Here is a 21622-nt window from a genome sequence, read left to right as displayed (position 1 = left end):
AGGCTCGACACGGTCTCGGCCCCAGGCCCGTCTGCCCCCCCCCTCATCGTTGAGGGTGGCCCCTTCCTTTTTCTTTTGCTTTGAGTATATGTGTTGTCGGCGCCGTCTGTGAAGTAAAACTGTATAAGTGTTGCCGTGTGCTCGGTAGTCGGTAGTAAATCTGCATTGTTGCATTTGCTTTTTGTGCAGAATTGTTGTGTTTCTTCTACTTTTACATTTGCTTTTAGTGTATAATTGTATATGTGTGCTTTCCGTTTGCCACGGAATAAATGTGCTTTATGTTGAACTGTTTTTCCCGTTTCGCTTCGTCTTTTCTTTTATTGAATCTCCATCTTACTTCACGTAAAGGGTTGGTCGTGGGCTAAATACGCCCAATAATTAATCGAACCGTCGAGGTTGACGATAACACCGCTCGGTTATCCCGATAGTACGGAACGGGTCGCTTAAAGTGGCCCGTGTCCGAAGTCGAACTGCGGCGAGGTGCGATCGCCCGGTCTACCCTCCGTGTGGGTACTTAGGTAGGTCGAATTTGGCGAGCAACCCTATCCCACGCGGAGGGCCGATTGGCACGATTGTGGTGAGGCCGAAAGGCCCACCCGTGACTAGTTCCCGGCGTTAGTCCGAGAGGGTCACGACGGGATTGTCCGTCCAGTGGGCGACGTGCCGCGACTCGAGTTATGTGGCCGCTCGCACGCCGGCGGGCGCGAATCCGCAACAATATATATATATATATATATATATATATATATATATATATATATATATATATATATATATATATATATATATATATATACAGAAGTGCCAGGATAGCATAGAGGAACATACTTCACATTTTTGCTATCTCGTCTGGCTGTGAATCTTGACCCAGCTATAAACTGTCACTATGGTGGTTCCCCTACAGGGCAAGTTGTCAATGTGTGTGACAACCACTGGAAGAACCTGAAGCTGTAGGACCTGTACCTGCCAGCATCTAGGTCGTTGGTGGATGTTATCTTTAGCGAAGAGAAAGCGAGTTGGCACCGGCACTCTGAACAAGTGGTAAATTACTGTCGTGATGTTTTGGAATTAGCTGCTTTCATCAGTGTTTCACAACCAGTATATACTGAGATAGGGAAACTTCCACCGCATTTGTGTACATAATATATCGATGGCCCCTTCTGACCAAAACTTGGCCACTCCAAGAATAATTTATTGAACACCATCGATCATTAAACATTTACAAATTTGATTTATTTATTCTGTTGCAAGCCAGGGGGCTTTCTGCCATTCCCGGAAGTTCTGTTGGATCAGGGCTCATTGTGATCTCCAGTGCCGACAGAAAGTCTACATCCCCTTTCATAATTTTCACCTTTTGTTGCCTTATAGCCTGGAATAAAATTGCATTAAATCAGACTTTTTCCACCTTCATTTACACATCATAACCCACAACTTCCAAGTGAAAAACAAATTATGCAAATTTCAGAAAATTAATTTAAAATAGAAAACTAGAATATCTTGGTTGGATAAGTATCCAGCCCTCTGTGTTAATATTTGGTGGAAGCACCTTTGATAGCAATTACAGCTGTGAGTCTTTTGGGATAGTTCTCTCCCAACTTTGCACACCTTGATTGGGCAATATTTGGCCATTTTTCTGTACAAAACTGTTCAAGCTCAGTCACGTTGCGTGGAGAGTATTGATGGACAGCAATCTTCAAGTAATGGCACAGATTTTCTATTGCATTTAGATCGGGGCTCTAACGGCTACTCAAGGACATTTATCTTTTTTTCCCTTCGCCACTCCAGTGTAGCTTTGCCTGTATGCTTCTGGTCATTGTCATGCTAAAACGTGAACTTCCGCCCCAATTTCAGCTTTCTTGCAGAGGGCAGCAGGTTTTTCTCTATGATTTTTCTGTATTTTGCTCTATCCATTTTCCCTTCTATCCTGACAAGTGCCCCAGTCCCTACTGATGAGAAACATCCCCAGAGCATGATGCTGCCACCATCATGCTTCACAGGAGGGATGGTGTTCTTTGGGTGATGTGTTGTGTTAGGTTTGCACCAAACGTAATGTTTTGCATTTAGGTTTTGCATACAGGCCAGATGTAATGTTTTGCATTCACAGTCTCCCTACTTAATTACATCAAGATGTCTCCTACACATCCACAGACCAAATAACTCCCAAAAAGTTCTATCTTGGTTTCAACAGACCCCAAAACTTTTTACCACATGGCTTCAGACTCTCCAGAGTTGTTTTATTTGCATACCTCAAACGGCAATGAAAGTGGGCTTTTTTGAGTAATGGCTTCCTTCTTGCCACCCGACCATATAGACCAGACTTATGGAGTGCTTGGAATATTGTTGTCACATGCATACAGTGACCAGTCTGTGCCATGAAGGCCTGCAGCTCTTTCAAATTTGCCATTGGCCTCTTGGTGGTCTCTGATTAGTCTCCTCCTTACTTGGTCATTCAGTTTGGTGGGACGGCCAGATCATGGCAGGGTCTTGGTGGTACCATACACCTCCCACTTCTTAATGATTGTCTTGACTGTGCTCCAAGGGATACTCGTGGCCTTTGAAATATTTTTATACCCATCCCCTGTTTTGTGCCTGACCAGAACTTTATCCGGGAGGTCTTTTGAGAGCTCCTTGGTTCTCATAGTTGAGGCTTTGCTGTGAAATGCACTACCAAGCAGAGGAAACCTGTAGGAACAGCTGATTTTATTCTAAAATAATCAGAATCACTACAATTTAACACAGGTGAAGGGCAATTAACTTGGTGTGTGATTTTGAAGGTGATTGGTGCACCTGAGCTAATTTACAATTGCTATTATAAGGGGGGTGGACACTTGCCCATCCAAGATATTCTAGTTTTGTATTTTTAATTAATTTTCTGAAATTTGTAGAATTTGTTTTTCACTTGGAAGTTGTGGATTACGAAATTTAAATGAAGGTGGAAAAAGTCTGATTTAATACAATTTAATTCCAGGCTATAAGGCAACAGAAGGTGAAAAATTTGAGAGGTGGTGTAGACTTTCTATGGGCACTGCAGCTACAAAGGCTTGCCTTGTGGTTATGCTTCCATAACGACCTTGATTCCCAAAATAATCTGTGGATTCTTTAACACAGCAAAGGGTATAGGTCTTTAAATGTGGGACACACATGAGTCAAATGAACAGCATTGGTTGAGTCCGTTTTACAAAGGATAGAAATCCCAGGTTTATTCTTCTATTAAATCTATAAACTCAGGCAATGAATATTTATTAAAAAGAAAATTCAGTATGACATTCTCGGCAGGCCGGTAAGAATGGAATATACATTAATGAGGCATTCAAATTCCAATTGCACAATAACACAAGTAACCAGATGGGAATCCAAATCCAGATAGCATGAACTGTATCAAGTTCTAAGCAAAGAGGAAATCTGTAGAGGTATGATGCTCGCTTCGCTTACACACATCATCTACACAGCAAGGCATCTTACAATGGGCAGGGATTGAATGAATGAATATTTGCAATTCAGGAATAGACAATATTAATGTTTAGCTGCTGCACATTTCTAAATTCTGCTTATAATCACAAAACATGGAGAGGGGACGGTGGTGGTGAGGAGTGAGTACAGTGAGGTGAGGTGACGAGAGGTAGAACCAGTTTGTTTCATTTTGTTGAGAGTTTCTTTCGGATTCCACAAGGGGCTTGAAATGTCAACTGATGAAAAAGGTTTCTGAGTATGAATCAGTGAGTGTTTGGTATATCTGACGAATTGTGTTGAGGTCAGACAAGTGCACGCTGAGGGTCTGTAAATATATTGGGCAGTCGAGACCTTATGGTAACTCGACGTACCAGCCTTGAAGCACAATGTGCACTTATGGAACTGTGGATGAGAAATGTCCACTTTGAGCGCAACACTCAGCGGATGCACTGGCAGGACTGACTGACTGACTGCCAGGCAGCAATGCTCAGCATGGCCATAGTAACCAGGAACACATGCCCCTTGTAGGATACGTGCCAAGAGAAGCTTGGCAGTAAGGCATTGCCCTGGTGTAGCAGCTCAGCACAAACCCCATGTTCGTAACCAAGATCAGTGCAACGATCATCTAGCTGTCCTTCAACTCTGACCACTCCCTTCTGCAGTTCACCTCTTCTCACATTTTTATACCTTTCTAGTCCTCACACTTGCATCTTCTCCATTTCATAGATCCGCTGATCTCTACCACCTCGGTAGTGAACGATAAACAATCAACCCCCGTTTCGCTCACACCCTGGCCCACTCGAACATGCCTTTAACACGTGTCTGAAAAATTTGATGGAGGGGTTTGACTGCTCAGCCTTATTGAGGTGCCTGAATGTCTGGATTTAAATAATTTGGAGGTCCTTGGTGATTAGTTCACACATTACATCCATGGCATGAGTCCACTCTTGAGGTTGAATTGCCAAGAACACAAAGACTTTGCAAAACACTGCACTTGTACACTGAAACAGCACCTAGCAAGACTACTGTTAGGCAAATAACACTTTTTTCCCTTTGTATTATTTACACTCCAAAATCGAAGTTCATGGAAAAGTCAGTCGACAAGGGGTGAAAAAGGCAATGGAGTGACAGTGCGGCCATAGTTGGATTCAAGCAAAGGAATGAGCGAGCAACAAAAGAGAGAGAGGAGGAAGGAAACAGTAACCTGCAAGTAAGAGCGTTGGGTTAAGCTCGGTTAATGGCAGTAGATAAGATTGTAGGTAGGCATGGGGGATGATACAAGATGGGGCGCACCACTTGTTTGTTAAATATCATGATGCTGCACCCCATATCTCATAACAATAGGGTATCAATTGCTCATAATTGCTGATGGAAGAGCAAGTTGTTAAAAGATAAAATCAAAACAACCAGGCAGTTCTTTTCAGAGACATTTTATCGTTATGTTGGCCTAGCTGTTATAAATGCATCAGTGATGGTGAAAACAAAGAGAGGGGGGAGCAATGCCTCCCCCCACCCCTTCCCCTAACCAAGAATCCGATGAAGTGGAGCTCCCACTCCCATAGCTTTCTGGAATAATGATATAGTAAATGAATACAATAAGAGGGATGACCGAGTGGGTTCGGCACTGGGCCTCCCAGCTCCAGGTTTCCACTTTATCCACCGTGCATCACGTTCCTAACTGATGCATACCGCATGTTGAATATTACATTTTCACCATTTAGCCGGCGCCGTGAGCAAACCCGGGCAAATTAATCGGTGGGAAAAAAAAATCTTTCCATGAAACCGCCAATTCAGAAAAAAAAATCTCATCTGATGGGGTGCATTCCATAATAAAACCTGGAAGGAGAGAGTGGTGATGTAAGGAGATGGGAAAGATGGGCAAGGGTTGAATTGAGGGTCTCTGATGGAGATGTGGAATAAATGATTAATCCTTCACATACTTGGGTTGCGAAAGCATCAAGAAGGGCTGGCAACATGAAGCTTTTACAATGCTTGAGATGAGTTCAGTATTAAATTAAGAATTAAAAAGGTCACTTAATTTTATAAAGGGTATTCATAATGTTCTCAGAACGAGGTGCTCACATGCAAAGTGATGGTTTTAAAAAAACAAATTAAATATTAAAGTAATGGATGCATTATTAGGATGGTAATATTTTTTTGTTTATATACAGTACTGTGTAAAAGTTTGGGTTATTGCAATGATATTCATATTTTAGGGTAAATTTGTCAAATTATCAGTGATAACAGTAATTTTTTTTTTAATTGTGAGTAAATAGCTTTTATAAATGTACATGAAACAAACTTTAAGTAAATAACAATAACAGTGTCATTTTATAGTATCAGTCAATACTGTGTGTGCTGGCCCTTTGTCTTCATGAGTGCCATTACACTTTAACACATGCTTCCAGTGTATGACTGAAGCACTCTTCTCAGAATATTGTGCTAAATATCTTGTCGTACATTCCACAGTTCTGTAATATTAGTTGGGTTCCTCTTGTTCTTCCCTGATGCCAAGTAATAGCCTCGATGGGGCTCATGTCAGGACTTGCGGTGGTCATTCTAACACTTGGAGCACACCAGCTGTAACCTTGGTCTCCAAATACTGTTTTACTAGATTTACCCCATGCGCAGAGCGCAAAGTTGGGCTGAGCAATTGTTTCACTCTTTCTGCCTCTGTCAGTCTCTTTCTATGATCGAGAAACTACTTAATTACAATGGAATTTCATATTTTGAACACTACAGAACACAAATTGAAACATGAATGGTGGTGAAATAACAAGAACAGTCATTTTGTAGTATCAGTCAGAACAGTTTCGCATGAACCTACGGTTTTGCAATACTATAGCTCTGAATTTGGCGAATTTTACAACGTCTCGTCCCGAGCACACATGCGCACAGTGCGGTAAACCAATTGCTTCAGTCTGGCAGTCAAACAAAATTGAAAATCATTCCAAACAGGAAACTTACTATTTTTAGGGACGTCATGAAAAACATAAACAACAGGCATGAAGAACTAATGTAATGTGTTAAATAACGTGGTGTACAATACGATGCGTCCACATCAGTAAACTTCAGATGAAATGTTTTTGAAAGTAGGAAATTTGAAGGAGATGGGTTTGGGGTGGATCAGTGAGGGTAGAAAAGATCGTGATTTTGGATAGGGGAAGATAAGAGATGTTGGTGAACAACTGCTTTGAAGGCCTGGAGGGGAGAATGGGATTGAAGAGAGTGTGGGAGTTTATTCCAAAGGCAGGGAAAAAGAGGAATGAAAGAGTGAAGGTGAGCAGTGATTCGTGATTTTGGTAGTTTTACCAGAAGGGGTTTGCTGGTGGACCTTGAGCGCCCTGCGGAAATATGGGGGGGGGGGGTGACATATCGCAGACGGAGCAAGGGAGACGAGACCGGAGAGGAGACGGTAGAAGACAGAAAGACCACCGACCTGCCTGCAGTGAGAGAGTGAGAGGCCCAAAGATTCAGCCTCACCACGGGAGATACCAATGATCCTAAATGCCTCGGTTTCCACAGCGTGAAGCCGAGAAAGGTGGGAGGCAGGAGCACCAGCCCAGAGGGGAGAGCAGTACTTCATCAGGCTATAGACTAAAGCTTTGTATGTGGTCAGGAGCTCAGGTGGGCCGAGGAAGGACTTTGCACGACAGAGGATTCCGAGTCGGTGACTGGCTTTGGAGGCCAGGTTGGAAGTGTAGCTTTTCCAGGAAAGATCATGGCAGATAGTAAGATCCGGAAGCTTGAATGAAAGGACTTCAACCAGAGGATTGTTGAGAAAGTATATGGGGAGGGGGAGGGGCGGGGTTCCATACAGTCCTTTCAGAGAGACATCGTGAGAGTCTGAGATTTGTCTGGATTGATAGACATGTTCCACATGTTGGACCAGTTTGTGATTTTATTCAGATCTGCAGAGAGCGAAGAAGCTGCTGCTTGCCGGTCTGAGGGATGACAGATAGTAGGGCAGAGAGTGGAGTCATCAGCAAAGCGATAAAGAAGATTTTCCAGGAAGTCAGAGAGATTATTGATGAAAACCAGAAAAAAAAACAGGGTGCAGAACGCTGCCTTGAGGAACTCCAGCCTGGACAGGAAGAGGGGATGAAAGAACTCCCGCCACACATTGCCTACGACAGGAGAGGAAGTCTGCGAGCCATGAGTGGAGATGGCCTTGGTTACCAAAGGAAGAGAGTTTGGTGAGCAGGGCAGGGTGCCAGACCATGTCAAAAGCACGTGATATGTCCAGGGATATGGCTCTGATTTCATGTCTGGCATTGATTAGCTCTATCCATTGTTGGGAGAGCAGAAGCAGCATATCCAGGGTAGAGTGACCTGGTCTGAAACCAAATTGATGATCGGAAATCAAACCATTAGAGAAGAGGAAGGATTTGTATTTTTCACCTTTTTTATGCAGAGTGGTAATGTTTGCTGATTTCCAAGCAGATGTCAGATGACCATGAGCAAATGAGAGGGTGAATATAACTAAACAGAGTGTGAGCGAGACCAGAGCAGCAGGTTTGTAGGACATGTGGGCTGATGCCGTCTGGACCGGTTGCAGAATCTGAGTCGAGGTTTGACAGCAAGCTCTCCACTTTGTCAGAAGAAAGGGACACAGAGTCCAGGGACAGCTATGTGCGACTGGGTAAGGTAGGTACAGAAAGCGATGGGTTTCAGACACAATATTTCGATGCAAACACCGAGTTTAGGCATTCAGCCTTTTCATGTGTGGTATCAGCAGTGTGTCCATTTGAGGGAAGGGAGGGGATGGAGGGGAACACATGGAGGGAAAGATGTTGTTTTCTGGTTCTCCTGGGGGTAGACACACTTGTTCCGAGCTTTATGGAAGGAGCTGAGATTACCCTCAGTTGGATTTGCTTTCCATGAGGCAAAGGCAAGTTGTTTAGTCTATGCCTTTCTAGTCATGAATAAATGAAAGCAGAGTTGCTGATCCAGATTTCGCCCTTGTTATGGCTTTGGCCTGTGAGGCAGTGGAGTAAATCAACAGTCCATTCTGCAGGTGCTTGTGAACTCGCTTTGGCCCGTGGGGCGGTGGAGTAAATGAACAGTTCGTGCCATGGGTGATCGTATGAGTTCAGGGATGTCTGAGGAGTTCAGCGTGAACATCCGTTTGTTTTGAGGCAGGGAAGCGCTCTCAGCTTACTCATATTTATCATGGTGATGGAGCTGGTAAGTAGTAAGGTGAGCTTGAGGGGTAGTATGGGGAGGATGTTGCATGCGGACGATCTGACTGTTGCGGTGGAGAGTGGGTGGGAGATGTAGGAAGTACTGGGGGAGTGGAAGGAGGCATTTGAGAAATATTGGCTGACGTTGGGTATGGAGAAGACTGAGGTGGTGTGGGTCAGGTAGCAGAGCAAAGAAATGAATATCAGGTTGGAGGGGAAGGAAATCAGGCAGGGAAATAGGTTTGAGTATCTGGGAGGAACAGTAAGTCCGAGGCAGAGGTGTAGAGGAGGATTCAGGTGGGTGTGAATGTGTGGAGGGTGGAGGGAGTAATGGCAGACAGAAAGATTTCAAGAAAATTGAAAGGGAAGTTTCTGATATCATATGTAATGCCGGCCTACCTTTACAGTCTGGAGATGGTGGCATTGACAGAGAGACAATAACAGAGGCTGCAGGTTTGCGAAAACAACTGGGTCAGGGGGATTGCAGGAGTGAAGGGGGTGGATAGGAGGAGGATGGATGAACTGAGAGAGGAGATTGGTGTGCAGATGAGCTTGATGGGGAGATTGTTGAAATGCCGGCTGAGATGGCCAGGACACGGTGCAGATGGGCGGAAGAAAGAATGGCAGAGAGAGTGGATAGGTTGAGGGGGGGCAAGGGTGGAGGAAAAGAGGTAGACCATGGTTGAGATGGGAGGATTGTGTGAAGAAGGATATCAGTAAGGTAGGGGTGGTTGGAGGGTGGAGAGAGTTGGCTGAGGACAGAGGGAGGTGGAGGAGTATCATGGTCAAGGCAGGGCAGAACCTTGGTGCCATCAGATCTCACCCCATATAAAGAAAAGAGGAGGAGAAGAAGATAATATATATATATATATATATATATATATATATATATATATATATATATATATATGTACTGAGAAAAGACCACAAGACTGTAGTGAATACCAGGAAGCAAGTGCCTCACCAGCTATTGCTGCATGTATCCTGCCCAACAAAAATGCCTGCCACACATTAACCTGTCTGTTTTACACAAAACAATTCTGGAAGGAGCATGGAATACTTAAGATTTAAAACAGGCTCATCGAGATAAAACGTTGCATCAGCTCTGCATATTAGGCATGAGGGGAGGAATTTCTCCCCTGGAGTGGAGGAGCTTCTGCTCCATGCTGACAACGGCCAACAAGCCAGAAACACGTGTCCATGGATGTTCCTCGTCAGGTGGATTTTCTATGAAATTGATAATGAAATTTTCTTCCCAGTATTGGCTGCAGTACAATCCTATGGAGATGTAGGGGGCTGTAGCTCAGCTCAGCTTATGCCTAATAGATGGAGCCGATGCAACTATATAGCCAGAAGAGCATTAAAAAAAAAAAAATATATATATATATATATATATTAGTGGGGTATGCTTACACATTGTAAGCAATAACGAACCGTGCTGCTCCATTGTCTTAGGTCCATCACCTGCATTTATTTATTTTCATTTATGGATACTTTCTGACGATTCTGTGATTTTCCCCGGTGTATCGGCTTCGATGTCCATCGGCACGCCATATGTCCATCAGTGCTTCCCGAGATGCTTTTGATGTCCATCGGAACGCCAAATTACTTTGCTTCCCAATTGTCTCGGGTCACTCGCCTGCATTCATTAATTTTTTTCATTTATTCATATTTTCATCCGCGGTCGCTTTCTGACTCTTCTGTGATTTTCTTTTCCTGGTGTATCGGCTTCGATGTCCGTCGGCACATGAAATTTCAGCTTTCATGGTAACCTGGAAGGTACCAACCATAAAAATCAGCCAGTTAGTGAGTAAGTCAGTGAGTGGTTAGAATGAGCTTGAAGTAGGTGGCTACTACACACACACACACACACACACACACACACACACACACACACACACACACACACACACACACACACACACACACACACACACACACACACACACACACACACACACACACACACGTCATGCAAATCTGTGGTGGTGTTGCTCTGCAGTTCCTTCTGCTATGTGATCATGCTCTGCATTTCCAGAAATTGTTATTTTTCCACTTAATTTTGTTTTTTTATATATATATATATTTTAACATTTCTGTTCCCTCAGTGTGGCTGGCCTGTGTGCGCCCAATTAGGCGGCGCGAAAGGCTCAAATGAGAGGGCTTGTCACGCGCTAAAGGTCAGCCCGCGCCAGGCCGTGAGGGATGGAGGAGCAATTTCATATTGAAATAGCCTCCTGAAAAAAAAAAGAGGAAGAAAAAAACAAGCAGAGTACGAGACGAGGGTGGGCTCGAGAATAAAAGAATGGCGACGGCCTGGAAGAAGGGCCTAAGCCGGTGAAGCAAGAGCGAGCAGAAGCAAAGGAAATCGGCGGAGCACGGACACTCGAAAATGAGAGGAAAAAACACTCGTGGAGATTTGTTCAAGCTGAAATTGCAATTGTTTGAGATGAAAATGGCTAAATAACAGGCGGCGCAAACTATTTCAGCCTTAATGACATCATCTTCACGAGCAGACAGTTGATGAAGCCTAAAATGCCTAGGCCAAGGACATAACCTTTATAGGTTAGGAGCTTATAACTTGCATGGTACAAAGAGTGATAAATAGCAATATCGAGAGGGAGAGAGAGTGAGAGGGAAAAACGGTAAATGGGGATTAGTAATGAAAGGACTATATTTTAGCAGATATATTTAATTCCACAGCTCATTAGATTCGGTCCTTGTGGAAGCGGAAGACTTCAAATTGTCATCTATTACTTTGTTATCCTCAAAGTGGCTGCGAGAGAAGTAAGACTATTACAGGCAAGTAAGTTTTTTTTTCTGCGGTGAGGTTTGAAAGGAATAATTTAAGAAGCTCTTTCAAAGACACCGTATTTAGCAGAGTGCTTTATTGAATTTGGTGAATGTAGAATGGCTGCTTTTGGGATTTTTTTTGTTGTTGTGTGTGTGTAGAGTCAAGGCTCGTGGAAGAGAGAGAACACTGAACGGATCAGGAGGCAGCAGGACAAAGGGAACAATAGAGAGAGGGGGAGGGGGGGACACCAACAGCAGAGATGAGGGACAAAATAGAGGGAGAGTTGGACAAAGAATGGGTGTGGGGAGGAATGTGAGGCAGCAAAGGATGCATGGAGTAGACAGGATGGATACAGAAGGAAACTCTCAGGAAGGAACAACTGTAAGTTTCGAAGGAGGAGTGCTTGGAGCTGGGAGGAGGAGGGGGATTAATGAGGGTAGGGAAAAAAAAATCATGGTTTTGGATTGAGGATGATCTGAGGTTGTGGTTGTGGTTGTTGTTTCATATGCCACCTGTGGCTTCTGGTTACATCATTTTGTGGAAGCACTGCTGTGCTGCTGATGCACTCATTTTGCCAACCTCGGGGAGATGACAGGCTGAGTCAACCCACCTGCAGTTATTTTAACGGCAGGACAGGGACTCAAACTCAAGGTCCTAAAATCTTAAGCCAGCCACCAAACGCAAAGCCAACATCAGGCTGTTGAGATGGTGGTGAACAGCCAGGTCTTAAAGACCTGGAGGGAAGAATGAGATTGTCGAGAGTGTGGAAGTTGATTCTGCAGGCATTAAAAAAGAGGAACAAATGAGTGGAGGTGAGCAGTGATCCTGGATTTTGGGAGTTCCACCAGAAAGTGGTTGATGGTGGACCGCGTGTGTCCTGCAGGAACCTCCCGGAGACAAAGCACAGGAAGAGCAGAGGGTGGAAGACCAGAAAGAAGACGGTAGAAGACAGAGAGACAATCCCCATAGGTTGTAAGTTCCTCTTTTGGAAATTCCCTGCTGAATACATTGAGAAAGGCGGCGGAGTGTGGACCTGTTGTATGAAAGGACTATTACCGGCCATTGTGTGTGTTGTTGCATCCATTGTTGTCTGTACCCTACCAAGGACAAATAATAGGCAAGTCTGGCATCACATGTTAAATGTACCTGCTCTTATTTTTTACCTTGTGCATCAACTGTGGTTCATTTTTACTGAACAATCGTCCCGACTGTATTTCGCTCCTTTCATGTTTCAACCACAGACTCTTCGGTTACTGTTGCAAATGATTCCAATGAGAAAGTTTTTAATTTATCTGATTTTCAAAAGATGTTAAAACTAGCTGATAGGGTAGAGAGTTGTTCGGGGGGGGGGGGGGGTCGTCATTCAAGAAGAGAGGTCATTGAAACACACCAGATAGAAATTAACAAAAGAGTTTCTTTATCGAAAAAATTAATCGAAAAGGACATTGGTCGATGCCGCAACACCGTCTTTTACAGAAGGGAACATTTTCCTACTCAGCATATTGAGGCATTGAGGAGCGAAGCACAAGCTTTGGACTGATGGACGTTATGTAGAACAGACCAGGTGCCATATGTAGATTGCCTTCTCCCTGAAGGTGATTAGTGAGCAGATTGGGTTTTTTTTAAACCAGCAATTGGGTAGTGACAATATGGCAATTCTTCTAGGACAAGCTCAGGTTTCAGAATCTAATAACCCAACCATTCATAGTTCTACCTTCAGCCAGATTTGAACCCATGATGTCTGGGAAGCTCGTCTGGTATCCTCATCATGAGGATGTCATTTTTTGAATGCAGATCGAAGAGCTAATGGTACAAACTGTTCTCCATCTTTCGAGAGGACATCAAGCCGATTATCCCACTCGTCGGGTAAAGACTTGTTGCATTACCCTCACTGATAGGTTAAATAACAACATGTCATTCGATTGCCCAGCGGAAAGGATGTGCATGCCTGTGATGGATCGTGGACCTATCCAGGAATAAATGTACCTTCGAGACTATTGTGACTTGTCGTCAGTGCCCCACGCTCTGCCATAGGGTCTTCGAGACTTCATCATCCACCACCCAGTCACGTTGGTGCAAAATGTCGTATGGGCTTTGAACAAGCACAATCATTTGTGCAGTTATTGCAGTGAAATAAGTGTGCCTGTTGTTTCGTATGCAGTCTGTGGCTGCTGGCTGCATCATTTCTGGAAGTGTGGTGGCACCGCTGATACAATTCCCCTGTTACCAGTAAGCTAGTACTTATTTTGTTGTCCTCAGAAGGATGATGGGCTGAGTCCACCCACCTGGTGTTATTTCAACTGCGAGACAGGGGCTCAAACTCAAGACCCGACGATCACAAGATGCCTGGTGTTGGCTTAGTCATTAGTGGCCTTAGGGTCCTGAGTTTGAGCCCCTGTCGACTAATGAATTAACACCAGGTGAGGTTGACTCAGTCTGTCATCCTTCCGAAGTTGGTTAAATGAGTACCAGTGTACTGGGGTAATACACATTGGGGATAACCAGTCTCAGAGTGGCGAACCCATCCAGGACAGCACTCCTTGCCAATGAAACTGCCTTGCTGCATCAACATCCTGTTTCCCAAAACCACCGTGTTTGCATCCGCATGATGCCCTATCACAATCACAGTATTCCCCCATGATATAGCATATTGGCGGCCTTGACCTCTGACGTTAACATAGCACATTGCCAATGTTCAGAATCGTTTATCCGCAACTCCCGAAAGCTGGATGTGAAAGAGAGAAGAGATGATGGAATGTTTTGCAATGGTTGACTTTGCGCTTTGCATCTTGTATGACATATCTGTTTTGCTGCGTGCCTGCACGTGCGGAAAGGCTCGAGATGTTTTTCCCCCAACATTTCACCCTTATTACTTGCACCACCTTGTCTCCACTTCTTCAACATCTTCCATGCTCATTCCTTACCTCCCTCACCCCTCTAAGCAAATTTTAAATCCCTGTTCCCTCCTGAGTTTAACGTGAGTGTGACACAGTCTGCTATTCCTTACATGCATGAGCCGACGCTCTCATTGTGGCTGTTCGATCAGTAGCAATCTACCCCAGGTGACCATTCTACCCATTCCTTTCCTGTAGTAATTCTCTGCAGACTACTGCAGTAGGACCTGCTACCAACTATAGTACACGAGAGTAAAACTCTCATATACTATAGTTCTAACTGGAGGATTTTTGCCTGGGACAGGTGCAGCACAGGTACGTGTGACACAGTCTGATATTCCTTACATGCATGAGCCGACGCTCTCATTGTGGCTGTTCGATCAGTAGCAATCTACCCCAGGTGACCATTCTACCCATTCCTTTCCTGTAGTAATTCTCTGCAGACTACTGCAGTAGGACCTGCTACCAACTATAGTACACGAGAGTAAAACTCTCATATACTATAGTTCTAACTGGAGGATTTTTGCCTGGGACAGGTGCAGCACAGGTACGATCAGGGGCCAAACATCCCTTCCGTGTGCTCTAATTTCTCAATTCTCGTGCGTGCTAAATTAAACCTTTCCCTGGTGACTATTCACGCAAATGATGTTATGCTTTACATGCTCAAGGCTGAGTGCAGCCAGAGGTGCGATTGCACCGCACGCTGCACCACTCATTAGCGCTCATACGTACGGTATATGACTGCTCGAACGGATCACCCTTTTCTCCCGTAATGCGGCCGTTGTCGAAAGTTAAATGGATTCCACTTTCCACCACTTGCCCTTATCAACAGCATCGTTTCTCTGCCCTTGGCGTTTGCTCTTTTTAAGTCTTCAATTGCATTCTGGGTAGCTGCGATTTTAATGCATTATGAAAATTATCTCGAGCTCGAGTCCAATATGATTACATTTCTGAGCATAAATTGGTCTCCGATGACCTTAAATGGTTTATCGTAGGATGGTCAAGTGAGGTTCTGCGATTCATTTTGAGCTGCGTGATCATCATCTATCACGGTGGCATTATGAAGTTGCGCACCACTATTTTCAAATCGTATACTCCACCAGCTAAAGTCGTGGGACATAGACACCTTTGGTGTTTGACCATTTGATATTTTGTAGGGGCCTCCACGTACCCCCTATAGGGCCTCCTACAGGGCCGTGTGGTCCCTTCCATCGACTACCCTAATGAAAGGCTTGCGTGAAGTTGCTCTTCCATGGCATTTCATTGAATGCAACGTTTAACAAATGGCGCTGCCGCTTGTTTGATGTCCCAATGACTCCTCCAAGGCTCCAACTCTATCATCACATCGTGGAGGCTTACTGTCATGAAACAGTCACTTTTGTTCAGTCTGGCAATCCATCACACCATTCTATTCCATCTGGAAGTAATTTCTGATGGTCGATGGGTCAGGTTGATGTTACTTGTAAGTTTCACTTCATGATCATATTCCTCACCGTTGATTTTGGGATTGCTATCATGGTTGGAATCATTCCGATGGAGCTGCCATTCTCTCGTCAACAATTTTCATTCCTCATTGAAAATCCATTGACTCCTTCCTCGAGATATGTGACGTTCTCAGACTGAGCAATCAGACTGTTCCCTGACTTTATATTGTGTTTGCTGATATTTGTGCTTATGTAAATTAGACACATGAGGACAATTCTCAAAACTGCTTCTTCTTATTATTATTATTTCGTATGGCAGCTTGGCTGCCGGGTAGCTATCATTTTGTTGGGGTGCGACTATGCCGCTGATGCTGTGCCCGTCTACCAGTACACTAGTACTCATTTCGCCGACCTCGGAAAGATGACATGCTGAGTCAACCCTACCTGGTGTTAATTCAGCAGCCAACGGGGCTCAAACTCAGGATCCTAAAATCCCAAGCCAATCACCCTAACCACTGAGCCAACACCAGGCTTCAAAAACTACTAAGGGGAGTTCAGTACCTGTCTTTTGCGAGGACAATGTATGTTCTCGAGAGCAAGCTCAAATAACTCCATCTCCAAACCCAATGGATGTGCCCCAACCTTGGTTCCTCCTGTGCTTCTTGTGATTTCCTCCCAAAAGGGTTAACTCCGAATGACCTTTCCCACTTATAAATATTAAAAAACCCCCTTTAATAACCCTGGCAGGAAGAGGCTTCAGAGAAATTTGCATCGGGCCATTTACATGAAATCAAAATGAGGCATTCTAATACAACACTGTGTAATTTACTCGGTGACTCCTTCATGGCCCTGAAAGGATTTCTGCGCCTCGGCAAGGAAACCTCAGTCACTCTCACTTCCTCGAACTCTCTCACCGTACAAGAAAAGAGGTTCGGGGCCACGGAATGGAATAATAAATACATTTGGATTTATTTGAACGTGCAAACAGCTGGTTCGTTCATTTCCAAGCGGGTGCCTTTCAATTTTCAAAGGGCAGAGCTTTCCCATTTCATTTCCAACAAATGGAATGTATGTTTTGTGAGAGGTCTTCCACACAACATTCCGAGGTACCACTACCCAAACGGGGTATTGCGCGATGCTCACACGGAGCGAGAGATATGAATTCGACATTTGTAGGTTGCTCGTCTTCAACAACCTCTCTTGATAATCCAAGTGACGGTTGAAAATGTCAAGCTTTAAGCTGTGTTGGGTTCAAATAGGATGCGCTAACTTGAAGGATTCATCCAGCATTTATTAAAGGAAAGGTATGAGGGAACAAAGGGAAGTGTTTTGGTTGGATCTGTAATGTCTGAAGAGTTCTGCATTTATATTGCTTAGAGGCAAGGAGGACTACTCGGCCAACCTTTGTTCATTATGATGATTGAACTGGTTGGCATTAATGACATCCGAAAGCAGCTACTGTATGCAGATGATCTGGCGATAGTAGCGGAGAGCGAGCAGGAGATGTAGGAACGCTGGAAGTGTGGAAGGAGGCGTTTGAGTTACATGGACTGAAGATGACCCTGGATAAGATGGAGAGAATGTGGATTAGACATCAGAAAGAGAGAAATTGAACACCAGGTTGGAAGCAAAGGAGATAAGGCAGGGAAATAGATTTGGGAAGAACATATATAGGCTATGCAAATTATAAGGCTTCAAATAGGATTTTAGCAAATTCAAAGGGTCAAGATAGGATTAAACAAACCTGCAAGGGTTCAAATTGGATCTGTGCAAATTGTAAGGCTTCATATAGGATTTCAGCAAAATCAAAGTGTCTTTCTAGGATCTAACAAACCTATAAGTGTTCAAATAGGATATGTGCAAATTATAAGGCTTCATATAGGATTTGAGGCCCCGCAAGGAGGAGTGATGTAAGCGACATTTTTAATGATATGATGATGATAGGCTCGGATGATAGGGTAAGGGTTAAAATAGTGCTATATGGTATTAACTCCAAAATGGCCGGTGTCCCTTGCATCACTCCTCGCGGCGCCTCATTTTAGAAAAATCAAAGTGTCTTTCTAGGATCTAACAAACCTATAAGTGTTCAAATAGGATATGTGCAAATTATAAAGCTTCATATAGGATTTTAGCAAATTCAAATGGTTAAAACAGGATCTTACAAACCTGCACATGTTAAAATTGGATCTGTACAAACATGAAGGCTTCTTTTAGGATTTTGGCAAAGTCATAGGGTCTGTATAGTATCCAACAAACCTGCAAGGGTTCAAATTGGATCTGTACAATCATGAAGGCTTCTTTTAGGATTTTGACAAATTCAAAGGACAATATAGGATCTAAAGGCCCGTTGAAATAGTATTTCAGTGAATTCGAAGAATTCCAACAGGATTTTGGTGAACTTGATCATCGCTCACAGAATGGACATGAAGGATTGTTGAATATAACAGAAATTAAATAGAAAAAGGTAAAAAAATAAAATAAAAGGTTAATGCTTGTAACAAGATACACTAGAAAATGATGGAAGGCAGCACGAGCAAGTAAATTGTTCAGCCGTAAAAATGCCATCCTTACATCAGAGGGGATTAACCTCTTTTACAGAAGAATGATTGAAGCAAAGAAAAAGAAGCTGAAGCACAATGAATCGTCAATCCACAAAGAAGGATCTTCAAAGACCATAAATCACAAAAGGTCAGGGAGGAGATTGCAAAGCTCACATCAACAACCAGTCCTGCAGGTTTTTACAGCTGGCTCATGATATGTGACGTGTTATAAAACACAATGTTGTATTTAATTCCTCGTTTTATTCCACCTCCTGTAAAATAAATGAGTAGTCAGGTTTAGCCGTTTGGGTAAAATTCTTCTTTTGAGCAGTGGCCTGCTGATTGGAGATAGTCTTCTTCTTCAAATAAAATGTCTGTGCAGAATCTTCTAAGGCAACATTTCATGCCATTAAAACAACCTTTGATAGGGTAGTGTGTGTGTGTGTGTGTGTGTGTGTGTGTGTGTGTGTGTGTGTGTGTGTGTGTGTGTGTGTGTGTGTGTGTGTAAATATGCAACACTGGAGTGGTCACATGACAATTTGTACAGGGCAGCAACACTTGTACATTGTCAATAGATTCTTGAAACTTTGTTGTGTTATTCGCCATTTTTAAATCCCTGAAGGTCAAATTTGAACACGTCAGAAATACTGTAGGACCAAAGATCTTGAGAAGCACTCATTATTGATTACCCCGCCATGCACGCGAAGCGAAAAACGGAGCGAAGCAATTGGTCTTCTTCTGTCTGTACTGTCCACAAACGTCAGTTTATGATCGAGCAACAACTTAATTTCAATTGAATGTTCTATTTTGAACACTAATCATAATACAACCTGTAGTTTGACGGTACTTTGGATGTAAATTTGTCCCGATCGCGCATGCGCGGAGAGGAGTGAGATATATATATATATATATACATATATATATATATATATATACATATATATATATATATATATATATATATATATATGTATATATATATATATATATATGTATATATATATATATATATACATATATATATATATATATATATATATATACATATATATATATATATACATATATACATATACATATATATATATATATATATATATATACATATATATACATATATATATATATATACATATATATATATATACATATATATACATATATATATATATATATATATATATATATATATATATATATATTCTCTGTCTGTCTGTCGTCTGTCTGTCTGGCAGTTAAACGAAAATGGGAAATAATTTGAAACGGGAAAGCTACTGTTTTTGAGGACGTCATAAAGGACACAAACAACAGGCACGAAGAACTAATGTGCATGTTAAATACGGTGGTGTAAAAGACGCCGCATCAGCGGCGGTAAACTTCCAATTTTTTTTTCTAAGATCTTTAAAATCTTTATTCTATTTAAATTGAATTAGATGCTTGAACACTGCAGAACATACATCGCCTTTGTGGAACTTTCATAGAACGTCCATTTAGCAGTACTTTGACAAAATGTTATGGCATTTTACGTCATTACGACCGATCAAATTTGCTGCTTGTCGACCTCACCCATGTTCTTGTTTCTCAAAACTGCGTGTGGTAAGGTGTTCTGTGAACTTTCTAGTTAGCTCCATCACCAAAGGTAGACGGAGGTTATGTTTTCACTGCTGTCTGTTTGTCTGTTTGTTACTTGCAAAATCGAAGATTTTTCAAGTATATTGGTCAGTCGATTTTGTTAGCCTGTCTGTCTGTCTGTCTGTCTGTTTGTTTGTTGCCTAAAGGTCACAATTTGAAACCGATCTTCACAAAACTTCACCACATGGTAGAGATTGTCATAAGGAAGAAGTCAATTATTTTTGAGGTCAAAAGGTCAACTTAGGTCCAAGGTCAACAACTCAGGTGAGATTTCCAAAATCCTCAATTTTCATCTGATTGACTTGAAATTTGAAGAGGAGTTGCATATTTGGTCGTGAATTCACCCAGCCAATTATTGTGAAGGACAAATTTATTTTATGGCTTTGCAAGTATCGTGCTCTGCATGACGTCTTTTCTTGTTACTTGCGAAATCGAAGATTTTTCAAGTGTATTGGTCAGTCAATTTTGTTATTCTGTCTGTTGGCTGCTCTTAGAGCACCCTTATTCTGGACATTTCTATCTGTCTGTCTGTCCACGAAACTTTGGTCAAGCCTAGTCAAGTTGAGGGGCTAAACCACTCAACCGATTCCAATGAAATTTGGTAGGTAGGACCAATATTTCTGGGAATCGTGTGCTTTCGAATATGGGACCCCGGGTCCTAGCAACGGCATAGCAACGACCCTGGTCAAAAAATCGAAAAAAATATTTTTAAAAATCGAAGCTTACAGTTCTGTGCACAATCTATCTAGCTCCCTTCATGCAAATTTGCAGCCCTAACAAAAAATATTTGTAGGAGGAGATAGGTTTTGGGCGAGTACATGTCGAACATTTCAGAAACGGTTAATTGTGAATATCTCTAAGAGAAACAGTCTGATTTTGATGAAACTTGCGTGAAATGTGTATAATGTGACTAGCATGTACACAAAAATGAATGGTTGCTATGCACGCCTCCGTTGCTTAGCAACAGCTAAAATACTTTATCGTACATCGTACACTTATTGTGGACTGTACAAAAAAATCAACACCTCTGAAACTGGACCTCCGAGGGACCTGTTTTTTTGTGCCCAAGGAGAATGTCTTACAGTATCATATAAAAAAATAAAATCTTTAGCGAATAGATAGATGGAATTACCAGGGCTGCCATTTGTTAGAGTCTCTTTGGAAACATGCCTGAAATTTCACAAGGCAGGTTTCTGGGCGCAAACTAAGAGGGCTGTGATAATCATATTTATTGTGCTAAATTGATTGATAGCATGTACATGAGTATCGGCTTGTCGCGTCGGCCAGCTTTCTATCTAGAGTGAGCAGCCATGTCGCCTACCGGCTTGTCCAAATCTGAATAAGAGAACTTTTTAAAGTGATTCTGCACCATTGAGAGATAGTCAAATAACTGCACTGCAGTATCAGGAGGAACAAACAGACAGAGATGAAGTCATCAGGAGGAACCTGGATAGCATTCGGATTTCGGCTGCTACTACTCTACTCTCAAACCCACCCAGGCACAGCAAAGTGAACCCTACAAAAACAATTTGCAAGATTCATCCCTCCGAGGAAAAGAAAAAGAAACAGAGATATGGAGGACAGAGAAAACATAAACGCTCACACCAACAAAAAACAGCCACACTTCATACCAACAGAAGAAAAACAAACCACACACCAACAGAAGGCACACACATCCCCACTCTCCCGCCACTCACACCACAAA

The 21622-nt window shown here is 42.8% G+C and overlaps 1 long non-coding RNA gene across 1 annotated transcript in view; it reads left to right on the top strand.

Annotated features, from left to right (window-relative positions):
• LOC147013373 (uncharacterized) overlaps positions 1–21622 on the top strand; it is a 153794-nt gene that overhangs the window by 113640 nt on the left and 18532 nt on the right. Inside the window, exon 6 of the long non-coding RNA XR_015051303.1 lies at positions 12311–12399. This is a non-coding gene — a long non-coding RNA (uncharacterized LOC147013373). The remainder of the gene's footprint in view (positions 1–12310; positions 12400–21622) is intronic.

This window comes from Eptatretus burgeri, chromosome 14 (assembly GCF_056783735.1).
Source record: "Eptatretus burgeri isolate ZD-2024b chromosome 14, Ebu_testis_v1, whole genome shotgun sequence".
NCBI lineage: Eukaryota > Metazoa > Chordata > Myxini > Myxiniformes > Myxinidae > Eptatretus > Eptatretus burgeri.
This window is presented reverse-complemented; position numbering and strand designations above follow the sequence as displayed.